General features: G+C 45.0%; 1 long non-coding RNA gene across 1 annotated transcript; it reads left to right on the top strand.

Moving 5' to 3' along the window:
• The first annotated feature begins 229 nt into the window (after nt 1-229).
• Nucleotides 230-11,488, top strand: LOC140593855 (uncharacterized). The gene is made up of 5 exons (XR_011994194.1): nt 230-387; nt 1,886-2,356; nt 5,075-5,152; nt 9,237-9,355; nt 10,976-11,488. It is a non-coding gene; the product is annotated as an uncharacterized lncRNA (long non-coding RNA).
• The last annotated feature ends 1,478 nt before the right edge of the window (nt 11,489-12,966 follow it).

Consider the following 12,966-nt stretch of genomic DNA (forward strand, 5'->3'; position numbering starts at 1 on the left):
TGGGCAGTCTGAGGCCAAGTCTGCATTCAGAAGGGAAGAGGAGGTGATCCGGGAGCCGCTCCTGCCCCGGGCTACCCGCCGCCTCGGGCGCCCGGCGGGCCCGCGCATCAGGTGGCATCCGGGGCGGGGCCTGCGCGCCGGCGGGGGCCTGGCCCCTCCCAGATGCCTCCGCGCGCAGGCCGCCCCCCAGCGCGCGGGCCTCCCGGTACCCAGTGCGCAGGCGCCGGCGGGGGGCTCCGAGCGTGCGGCGGGCTGGAGCGCGGTGGGAGTGCGCGGCGGCGGCCCCGCGGACTGACGGTCGGGCGGACGGACGGACGGACGGGCCGCGCGCCGTGCCGCCCTGCGCCTGTGAACTCCGAGCGCCCGAGGACGTCTGCGCTGAGGGAGGTGCGAGCCGCGGGGGCCGCGGGCGGGCGCGGGCAGGGACCCCGAGCCGCCGGGGCGCACGGTCTTGGGCTGGGCGCCTCGCGGGCGGGGCCTCCCGGACCCTGCGCTCCCGGGGCGTGGGTGCGGCGCGGAAGCGGGACGGGCTGCGCGAGCTGCGGGGACGGAGGAGGGGGCGGCGCCCGGCTCCGGCGCGCGGGGCAGCCGCGCGGGGACAGGGGCGCAGGCGGCGGCGGCGCGGGTTCGGGGCAGCGCCAGCGGCGGGACGGACGGTCCCTGGACGGCTCGGGAGCCTCCGGCCACGCCGCCCGCCGCAGCTGGTGCCGGGTCGGTCCTCCGGATGCGGGGCGCCGCCCCCGGGCGCCGAGGCACGTGCGGAGCCGCGCGCTAACTTCGCGGCGCCCTGGCGCGGGCCGCGCCCTGGGGTACCCGCGGCCTCGGGCGCCCGGCGGGCTCGCGCTACAGGTGGCATCCGGGGCGGGCGTGCGGGCTTGGGGAGCTGCGGGGACGGCGGAGGGGACAGGGGCGCAGGCGGGGCGGGCCGGGGCGGGCCGGGGCGGGGCCGCTGGTGCGGGGTCGCGGGGCCGCAGCGCGGGGAGGGGTGGCCGCCGCCCGCTCTCCAAGTGGGAGCGCGAGCCCCGGGCTTTTATCGGGGCGGCTGCTAACGCGGAGCTCCCGGCGCAGGGTTTTGTAACGGAGCCTCCCCCGGCGGCGGCTGTTCTCGGCTCGCTCGCTGAGGATCGCAGAGAAATAATGAGGATGTGATGATTGCAACCTGCGCTGCCAGGGGCGGGGGCGGCAGGCACGGGAGGGAGCCCCAGCCCACCTGGCCGCCCGCCTTGCGCGCACGGGGCGCCCCGACCGAGACTTGTTAGGTGGGAAGAAATGTTAAATGAGGGCTGGTATGAACATTGTCAGTTTATTGGTGAATATCATAATGACCATATTCCTGTAACCTTGGATTGTTTGGGAATTAGATCCTAAATATTCAGAAGATAGGAACCTCTACGTTTGTATTAGTATTTTATTTTCCCAACATTTGTTTTAGAGAGAGAGAGAGAGAGAGGAGAGGGGCAGAAGAAGGAGAGAGAATCTCAAGCAGACTCCACACTGAGTCCAGAGCCCAACATGGGGCTCAATCTCATGACCCAGAGTCCATGACCTGAGCCAAGATCAAGAGTTGGATGCTTCATCAACTCAGCCACCCAGGCACCTCTGTATTACTATATTCAGTGACTAGGCTTCTATGAACTAATTTTAAGTCTTTTACCTATCTTAGTTAATTGAATATATGACTTGAGATAATTATAGTTGTGTAGTAGAAATTTTCCAAACATGATGGCGATAAGCAAATGCTGCGAAGGTTAATAGCAAAGCTCTGACAAGCTTAGCCGTTGCAGCCCTGGCACAGCCTTATGAAAACAATTATGCGAAAATAATAATCCTGTTGCAGATTCAAATCCAGGTGCACAAAAATCTTAATTGATTTTTTTTCTTTCAGAAGTGCTAAGTTGCCAGTGGAAACTGCCCATGGGCCACATGAGAGACCACGGATCCTGTAATGCTCGGGATGCATAAAGCTGGCACAGAAGTGCTGCAGAAAGGCTGTCACCAGTTAGAGGGAAGGAGCCAGAGAAGCAAGAAGTGCGGCAACAGCCAAGGGTCTTCAAAGGTAGATGGGCTGTGCACCCCCTTTCTGAATGGGAGACCAGCACAGAGATCTGGAGGGGGGGTGTGTGTCACGCCCGCCCAGCCCAGCCCAGGGCGCCCAGCCCCCGCCCCAGGTCAGGGCCTTGCGCTGGCTCACGTGACCACGCAGCAGGCTTGCAGAGAGGCTGCCTGAGCTCTGCCAGGCCAGCAGGGTCTGTGCCAGGCCTGGTGGATTGCGAGGACAAGGAGCAGGTGACGGCCTTTCTGGAGAACATGGAGGTGGGGTGCAAGTACCAGTGCTACTGTGAGAAGGACCCGGACGGTGAGTGCTGGCAGAGCAGCATGTGCGAACATGGGGAGACGCATGGGGATGGCCGGGGGCTACAGGGGTCACGAGCCACCTCTGAGGAGATCCAGAAGGGGTCTCTGGTCTAGGTAAGTTGGTGGGGCCAGGTGCTTGAGGACCCCTAATCCTCTGCCATCTGCCCCATTCCCCAACTGAGTCAGATTCATTTAATTTTTTAAGGCCAGAAAAAAATGAATAATTTTGCAGGACATGGTGTTTGCTGTAACTGACAAAGGAAGAGATAGAAAACCTAAATGGAGAAATTTCCAGACACCACCCACAAGAAATAAAGTTGGGGGATGAAGCTGCCCTCCGTAATGTATCCGATCCACCTGGTTTCCCATGGGAATGCCATAAAACACTTAAAGAAGAGATTACTTTAGTGGCGTTGAGATGATTTGAGAGCATATAAAAAGATTGAAACTTTCCACAGTGTAAAAAAGAGCAGAAGGAGTGTAACACTGATACTATGACCCAATAAAGACAGGACCCGGAGAAAAAAACCCAACTTCAGTTGAGAGAACTAATGAGGAAAGTCTCAGTAAGATATCATCAATGGATTCCACGGCACATTAAGTGACCAAAATATCTAGCCAAGTGAGGCCCCTTTTGGGAAAGCCACGATGAGATGGGGAGTATCTGGAAATTTATAAATAAATTCTGTAAATAGAATTCCCATATTACCTGGTCACACCAGGAAAACACTATTGGTATATATGGTAGAAAATATTTTGTGAGATTGAACATTAATTACTAGCAGTAATTTTTACTTTCATACGAACTTAATATTTAAAATTATGTCCTGGAGTAAAACACATATCATCATAGGGTTACCAGCATTTGGAAATTCTGGGAGAGCATTTAAAAATTCCTGATACAATACAAAGTCCCAGGGTGGACAGGGTAGGGGTACGCACTCAACTCACTTGGGTGAAGAGGGAAAGATGATGATGTGGAAAGAGGGGCTCCTTGTTTATAAAAGACCCTCAAAAGAAAGATATGAAGTGGAGAAAGAATGTATTTATTTGGGGCATATAATGTTTAAGTTGTAGTTATGGTATAGTATCAATACAAATTTAATCTGGAAAAATTAAGAATTGTCGGAAAGAAAAAAGACAGGGAGGGGTGAAGAGAAGCCATCCCTAATCCTGTAGTCCCTGGAAACAGCCAGTATTATTTGTCACATATCCGCGAGCCTCTCTCTATCCTGTTCATCCAGCCATGATTGAGGTCCGTGAAAAAGGCAGACAAGGTGTTAGTCTGAGAGGCAGGCGTGTGGAGTGATGACAAGCTCTGATACTGAGCCAGGTGGCCTGAGTTTTAAGTCCCAACTCCTTTGTTTCTATGTGTGGGACCACCGCAAGTTATTATTTAAAGAGTAGATGAGGGGACCCCTGGGTGGCTCAGCCATTTGGCGCCTGCCTTTGGCCCAGGGCGCGATCCTGGAGTCCCGGGATCGAGTCCCACGTCGGGCTCCTGGCATGGAGCCTGCTAATCCCTCCTCCTGTGTCTCTGCCTCTTTCTCTCTCTCTCAGTGTCTATCATAAATAAAAATAAATAAATAAATCTTAAAAAAAAATAAAGAGTCGATGACCTGATACCTACGAGTGTATTACTTGATACCTATTAAAAACTGGAAATTCTGTGGTGCAACTGTTTTATATATATAGCGCGGGGGGTAATTTCTTCAACTGTAAATAAGAAGAGGCTCAAGTAAGTTTTTAAGTATAACATTTTAAAGGCACCTGTGTAAGAGCTGAAGTAGATAAAATGTAAAAGCCAACAGTTTTGCATTTGTTAAAGCAGATTTTTTAAGGAACTCCATGTGTCTTCTAGTGCACTAAAATACAATCTCACCTTTGTTGTTTCTTGGGTAATGTTGGGAAAAAAGGACCCAATTTTTCCCTGATAGTATAATTTTCCTTGTTATACAGGACAGAAAGTTATCTAAGCTCAATAGTTCTGAGAAATATCTTCATCTAGGAGCAGTCCTTCTGTTTCTTAGAAGTTTGAATTTGGGAGGAAGGTTGACAATCTGGGGGAAAAAAAGACTAAGTGAAAGGAACAGCATGCTCAGGAGGGCACACACCACGCCAGCTCCCTTGCCTCTAGTGGTTATCGTGTACCAACCCAAGTGGCTGCCACCTTATCACTTGGCTTTAATCATCATGTGTATTTTTAGCAGAGATATGAACTACAACTGATACTTCAAGTACTGAAGCAATATGTTTTAGGAGTTACAGATTTTAGAAAACTATCATAATTATTCAAGGGAAAAAGGTTTGGCTTTTATGTGGGCTCTATTTGATAACGATTTTTACCCCCATTTGACATCACATGTAACAATGTATGGTGATAGTAACTAAATTTACTGTGGTAATCATTTTGCAATCTATAGATACAGCAAATCATTATGGTGTACATATAAAAGTATTACAATGGTACATGTCAATGATCACCATTAGAAAAACTTTGATTAAAAAAATAAACATTCACATGAGAATCTTAAAAAAAAAAATAAGACAGACTGGACCATAGAAATAAGCCCACTTATTTATTATCTATAGATTTATAGAAACGTTTAATTTTTTTTTGAGGTTTAGTGGATCCGTTTCTATTTGCAGTGCTGAAAACCCTTCAACTATCTCACCGTTCACTAGCAGGTGAACTTGTATACTCTTGTTTTTCTTCTAGATTCATGAAAAGCTCCACTAGTATGAGAAGCAGAACCCCGTGCCCATCCTCCACGGCACAGCAGTCTTGGCCGATGATGTAAGTGTGCCTTTCGGAGCTCACTTCCACCTGGCTCCCTCGGGCCCGGTCCTGAGCAGAGCTCTTCTTGGCGCAGACACAAGTGTGAGATCCTAGGGGTGAAAACCAGAAGAATCTGCAAATGTTTCCAAAAGTCCTGTCACCGAGGACCTTATGCGGATACTGTGCTGATTTGCATTCACTCTCCTCAAAAAATTTTGTGTGGGGATGCCCTCTGTTCTACCTGGGTAGCTACGGTAGCAGAAGTTTGAGGCTAGAACTGTCTGGGCAGAGAGAAACTGTCAGCTACTAGTGTTCTGAGAAAGTCACAGGCAGGAGGAATGCTTTGGAGAAATAAAGACAAATGAGCTAGGTCTGTTGCTGACAGTGCTAAAAATTGACAAGTACGCTAGTGTCAGAACGAGGCCTGATGAAATACATAAAAAGACAGGATTGTTTTCAAAATGAAGTATAAAGCATCGTAATGATTTATGGATATTAGACCTTTCCAGATTACCTTCATAACCAAAGAATAAGTTTTAGAAGCAGTTGGCATTGATGGAGTAATTTCCTGTAGCTATCATTTTATTTTCCGTCTGGGGGAGGGAATTACCTTGCTGTTTCTTGTCATTCACTTTCAAACTCGGATGAATTGAAAGCACACCTGGATAAACTGTAAAGGACACTAAGCCAGACGCGAAATAGGTCTCGTGTGAAGGCTGGTTTTCATGATCTCCTAGGGCTTATCTGTTGCTTTTTAAACCTTTTCCTTGTTTATGATTTTAAAAAGCCATAGTTTAAATATCGGGGCCATATAATTAAAAAAATCGATCATCTTCAGAAGTTGATTTTCTTATATGTGTTTTCTATTTTATTTGTAAAAGATTTTACTTATTGATTTGTGAGAGACACAGAGGCAGAGACAGGCAGAGGGAGAAGCAGGCTCCCCATAGGAAGCCCAACGTGGGACTGGATCCTGGGCCGGAATCACGTCCTGAGCCAAAGTTAGATGCTCAGCTTCTCAATCACCCAGGTGTCCCTGTGTTTTCTATTTTAATTTAGATAATAAGGCATAGGTCATCAATGTTGAAGTGATTTGCTATTTGGTTAGTCCCCCAGACTCCTTTCAGGTTTTATCCACAGATTAGAAATTATAGGGATCTTTCATTTTATGTGTTTTATGCGGACGCTTATTCCTCTGCTCCTCTTGTTTCTTTATTAGAGAACCAGACTTTTTGAAGTGAAGTTGAGTAAAGGTATAGACAGAATTCTAGTAAGGGGCAGTTGCCACTTGAGGAAGTCTAAAGTAATCACTTTTTTTTTTAAACTTTTTTTTTTTTTAAAGATTTTATTTATTCGTAAGAGACACACACACACACACACACACACACACAGAGAGAGAGTCAGAGAGTCAGAGACACAGGCAGAGGGAGAAGCAGGCTCCATGCAGGGAGCCCACAGTGGGACTTGATCCTGGGTCTCCAGGATCAAGCCCTGGCCCAAAGGCAGTGCTAAATTGCTGAGCCACCAGGCTGCCCAATTTTTAAAAACTTTTTATCAGGGACGCCTGGGTGGCTCAGTGCTTAAGCGTCAGCCTTCAGCCCAGGGTGTGATCCTGGAGTCCCGGGATCGAGTCCTACATTGGGCTGCCTGCATGGAGCCTGCTTCTCCTTCTGCCTATGTCTCTGCCTCTCTCTCTCTCTCTCTGTCTCGTGAATAAATAAAATCTTTAAAAAAGTCATCAGATGCCTCTTTTGTGCCAACCACAGGACTACGTGCCTTGTTCCCTCGCATTCTTATAACAATCATATTTACCACCACTTCTCCTCTTGCTTTAACTGTACTTTGAGATAACTGTGGATTCATGTGTTGGAAGACATAATACAGATCCCACGTACCCTTGACCCTGCTTCCTCCAGTGGTGACATCTCGCATAGTTATGGTAACCACAGTGGGTACATCGTCACTGATGCAGTCCCTTAGGCTTTTTCAGATTTTACCTGTATTATATGCACACACTTGTGTATGTGCATACGTTTGTGAATTTTTTCCTGTCCAGTTTATTATATGTGTAGGTTACTGTTTCTTTTGAACATACGACAGAAAGAAGGCTGAGGTAAGTTATGGGAGATAAATGAAGTATAGACCTGGTTTGAATCTAGGTCTGTTTGACTCAGAGTTTTGATTTTTCAATAGCAGTAGTGATGGGCATTCCTGGGTGGTGCAGTGGGTTGAGTGTCTGACTCTTGGTCTCAGCTCCGGCCATGATCAGGGTCATGATTTGGAGCTTCGTGTCAAGCTCCATGCTGAACGTGGAGTCTGCTTAAGATTCTATCTCCCTCTGCCCCTGTCCCCTGCCTCTCTGTGAAATAAATTAATTTAAAAAAAATAATAGTCATGATGAATAACAGTAATAATAACAACAATAGCTGAAGCTCCCTGAGTTACATATGAAACAGACTATTTACCATGTGCCGGGCTGTTCTGATATATTACCTCATTTAACCTGTCCCCCCCCCCCCCCCCAAGAACTATACCTCATTGAACTAGTATCATTAATTAAACTAATCATATTTCCAAGGAACAAGGAATTCCTTTTACTGCTCCTGAAATCAGTAATAAAATAGTGAAATTCTACCTCCTTTTTATATCATTTTCAATTTGAACCTCTGACCTTAACCTGATCTGATCTTGGCAATTGTCATGTTTTTAAAGGTGTGTGTATCTGTGTATGTGTAAAGTGAGACCTGTATTATTATACATCGAATTATGTTGGGACACCTTACATATATTTTTATGAAATCATAAGAGCTAGCTTAGGCATGAAGCCAGGTTTTTAGGGGAATAAGTGTAAATCATCAAGAATATTTAAGAGTGTAATAGGGAGACATTTTTTCCCCCTAAAGTAGGATAGCTCTTTGTGGCCACATGCAGTCCCAGGAATGTTTGAGTTTAACGTCTCAAGTTACAGATCTGGCTTTCCAAGGGAAAGTGAATACATTTGGTGAATGATCCCTGATTATCAGAATATGATAATACTTTAGGAAGATAATAGATGTACTAATCAGCAGGCCATAATTTACGATTCTTTGCTAGTTACATATCTTGTAAAGCTGTCCCTGTGATGAACAGCAGCACTTCTTCAGAGCAGGAATAACAACACGTTCCTGTGTTGTAGATCCCAGGAGGTTTCGGTGCTCCTGTAGACAGCAGACAGAAATAAGAGGAAGTTTCTCCTTTTTACCTCGTATAATCCCACTGGAAAGTGAAATGTGTGCTGAGAGTTGATACTGACTTCTTCTAGGTCACCTCCCTGAAGTGGCCCCGGGGCAGGCACTGTCATAACAGTTCTTGGACAGGAGTCTGACGGCCCCCATAGGAGTTGGAGGGTTTCTGCAATAGGCTACTGGTGGAACAGGGCACTACTGTCTAGCCCCAGGAAGCTTCTAGTGAGGAGGGCCCCGAGGAACCTGCATCCTTTTCCTTAACTCTTTCAGAGGGTTATACGTACACCCAGATTGGAGTTAAAGGTAAACTCAGTGCTGTGTAGCTTGTGGTTGTTTTTGAAAAATGAGCAGCTACAAGAAAGCAACACCACGTATGGCTTAATAGGCCTTAGCTTTTTGGAATTTCAATTTGGATGTAGATAACATGAATGGTTTTGAAGCTATATATCATTAGGAACTCTTTGGAAACTGCAAAACCTTTTTAATGGGCCACTCTATCAATTTTCTGCTCTTCTAAGGAAGTTTTTCTTATTCATGACTCATTTTGCTCTTTGGCTAACACTGAGGCAAATGTAGTGACAATTTAGTTTTCTTCTTCCTCTGAAAACTTGTACATGTTTTCTGCCTCGGGTTGTGTCCACTTGGATGCCTGGAGAATGTTGACAAATGAAAGGTTAGGCTAGCCTGTTGATGCATATTTGCTTGGGCTTTAAAAATCAAAAAGGTTCCTTGGCTTCCTCGGAGAAGTGTTCTGCTTGATGGCCCAGAATACTGATCCAATAAAACCGACATGTTCCAGCCATCCTTCACACACACCTTAAGTGAAATTAATGAGATCACTCTACGATTACGCTTTGAGTTTTATTTTCACTTTCTAGGTCTGTATGAGCTGTTGGCTGTTGTGCCAGGCCAGCTGGGGCCACATGTGGACAGCCAGGAAGACCTGACCTTTCTCTGGGATATGTTTGGTGAGAAAAGCCTGCATTCACTGGTAAAGGTAAAACCATGCTGATGTCAGATTCTCTTGGTGGGAAAACATACGAAAAAATATTTTGAGTGCCGTCTCATAAACCAGAGATCAAATTGTTGCCTTCTGCAAGGCAGAACAAAACAGCCTTGTTCCACTTCCCTGACGGGCATGGAAGTTGTTAAAGATTCTACCAAAAATACCTAGATGATTTCCCTTCATGGTGGTGATCTGGCTGTGTGCACTAATGAAGCCAACGTGTGCCTGCCCTTGTTTAGAAGAAGAATATGAAATAATAGCAGGAAGGTTTAGGCTCCTTATGGACAACATTCATGAGCTGGAATTTAACTTGAGTAAATGAATGGTCACAGCAAAAATTAGAAGGAATATATTTCCTGAGGTTAAGGATGGCAGCAGTTCGTAGCCACATTAATTTAAAATAATTACCTTTCCACACAAATCTTAAGATAATTTGTTTCAACTCTCTGAAAAAAGTCCATGGTATTTTGATAGGGATTGCATTAAATGTGTAAATTGCCCTAGGTAGCATTGATATTTTCACTATATTAATTCTTCCAATCCATGACCATGGAGTATTTTTCCATCTCTTTGTGTCTTCCTCAATTTCTTTCAGAAGTGTTCTGTAGTTTTTAGGGAATAGATCCTTTCCCTCTTTGGTTAGGTTTATTCCTAGGTATCTTATGCTTTTGGGTGCAATTGTCAATGGGATTGACTCCTTAATTTCTCTTTCTTCAGTCTCATTGTTAGTGTATAGAAATGCCACTGACTTCTGGGCATTGATTTTGTATCCTGCCACACTGCCGAATTGCTGTATGAGATCTAGCAATCTTGGGGTGGAGGCTTTTGGGTTTTCTATGTAGAGTATCCTGTCATCTGCGAAGAGGGAGAGTTTGACTTCTTTGCCAATGTGAATGGCACACATTTCTTTTTGTTGCCTGATTGCTGAGGCTAGGACTTCTAGTACTATGTTGAATAGCAGTGGTGAGAGTGGACATCCCTGTCTTGTTCCTGATCTTAGGGCAAAGGCTCCCAGTGATTCCCCATTGAGAATGATATTTGCTGTGGGTTTCTCGTAGATGGCTTTTAAGATGTTGAGGAATGTTCCCTCTATCCCTACACTCTGAAGAGTTTTGATCAGGAATGGATGCTGTATTTTGTCGAATGCTTTCTCTGCATCTATTGAGAGGATCATATGGTTCTTGGTTTTTCTCTTGCTGATATGATCAGTCACATTGATTGCTTTACGAGTGTTGAACCAGCCTTACATCAGGGGATGAATCCCACTTGGTCATGGTGAATCATCTTCTTAATGTATTGTTGGATCCTAGTGGCTAATATCTTGTTGAGAATTTTTGCATCTGTGTTCATCAGGGATATTGGTCTATAATTCTCCTTTTTGGTGGGGTCTTTGTCTGGTTTTGGAATTAAGGTGATGCAGGCCTTATAGAGCGAGTTTGGAAGTACTCCATCTCTTTCTATCTTTCCAAACAGCTTTAGTAGAATAGGTGTGGTTTGTTCTTTAAACATTTGATAGAATTCCCCTGGGAAGCCATCTGGCCCTGGATTTTTGTGTTTTGGGAGGATTTTGATGACTGCTTCAATTTACTCCCTGGTTATTGGCCCGTTCAGGAAACAACAAATGCTGAAGAGGATGTGGAGAAAGGGGAACCCTCTTACACTGTTGGTGGGAATGTCAATTGGTGCAGCCACTCTGGAATACTGTGTGGAGGTTTCTCAAAGAGTTAAAAATAGATCTGCCCTACATACGACCCAGCAATTGCACTGCTGGGGATTTACCCCAAAGATACTGATGCAGTGAAATGCCAGGACCCCTGCACCCCGATGTTTATAGCAGCAATGTCCACAATAGCCAAACTGTGGAAGGAGCCTCGGTGTCCATCGAAAGATGAATGGATAAAGAAGATGTGGTCTTTGTATACAATGGAATATTACTCAGCCATTAGAAACAACAAGTACCCACCATTTGCTTCTATGTGGATGAAATTGGAGGGTATTATGCTGAGTGAAATAAGTCGGTCGGAGAAGGACAACCATTATGTGGTCTCATTCATTTGGGGAATATAAAAAATAGTGAAAAGGAATAAAGGGGAAAGGAGAAAAAACAAGTGGGAAATATCAGAAAGGGATACAGACCACGAGAGACTCCTAACTCTGGGAAACGAACAAGGGGTGGTGGAAAGGGAGGTGGGTGGGGGGTGGGGGTGACTGGGTGATGGGCACTGAGAGGGACACCTGATGGGATGAGCATTGGGTGTTATACTATATGGTGGCAAATTGAACTCCAATAAAAAATAATAAAGAAAGAAAGAAAAAAGAAAACAAAATTACCTTTGACAAGGTCAACTGAAATTTGACAAGTTCCTTTTTTTTTTTTTTTTTTTTGCGCACAATGCCATTGAAATGATATTTTGTGTATAAATACATGCAAGCTCAAAACGAAGAAAAAGTCTGGAGCTGGTTCTTGGTAAAGCAACATGCCATGGAAATGGTCGGCCACCAGAAATGAGATCTTGCCACACAGCAATGCTGGGAGTGATCAGAACTCTTAAAATAGTAAAATGAGATCAAGAAGCTTAGTTTGCTTCTGGAAATATGAATTGCATTTTTTTTTTTCATTTAACTCAAGCTGAAAAAAAAATTGTGAGTCTTTCTTACTTGAGTCTGTAGGAAATTGATACCTGTGGTGCCTTAGCTCTATCTGCACCAAAACCAAACTCAGGTGAATAGGTTATGGTTGTCTGTCATGAGAGAAGGATGTTACTGATGTATATATAGTATTTGAAAATCAGCCGCTTCCGATGTGCTTTTGCTTCACAGGATAGAAGAAATCTTAGTCCATTTTTTTTTTTTCCCGTCAAATTTGCTGAAATTTGCCTGCCTCAAGCAGTAGCAACTCTCAAGAAATGAAAAAGTTGAGATTTGGCATGTTCCTAACAATACATGTAAAGACTAGAGTGCTTGATTTAGTTTTTATGGAATTGCCCCGGTATCTTTGTGTATCGTTGTGTTCATCAGCACCCCCTTAATCATTAAACAGACATGCCCAAAACAGTGCATGCACGTGTGTCTCTATTTATTTGTAATGTGACCACTGTCTGTTTCCTTCCCATAAAATGGAAATTATAATGTTTGTTAACAGGGTGGTTTTGAGTTTCAAATACAATAGTGAAGAACTCCTTTCTTTGATAGTTACATAGGTTAGGCAAATACAGGCAGGCATTTAGTATTAAATTATAGCACGTGAAAGACCAAAAAGTAGTGACAGGTGGTTGTTATTTCTACTGAAAAAAAAAAAAAATCCACCAATTTTTTTTTTTTTAAAGTCTTAGTTACGCTAGCTCATGAGTTTTAAGCTTGGTGGTTTTTCAAAGTAAATGTGACTAGTAAGTGGTGAAGCAAAGTTACTAATAACCTGGTTTTAGAAAAACAGTGAATAAACAAATTGATGTTGCTAGCATTTAAGTGGCACAGTAGCATGTGTACTATTACAAGGATCTTTCTGTAATTGCTATAAAATGTTCTTTTAAAGTAAAGTTTACTGTGCCCCTCTAGTCCATTCTCTGTTTCTTACTAGCTGCCCCCACTCCCAGCCTCTATCA

The sequence above is a fragment of the Vulpes vulpes genome, chromosome 9 (genome assembly GCF_048418805.1).
Source record: "Vulpes vulpes isolate BD-2025 chromosome 9, VulVul3, whole genome shotgun sequence".
Taxonomy (NCBI): Eukaryota; Metazoa; Chordata; class Mammalia; order Carnivora; family Canidae; genus Vulpes; species Vulpes vulpes.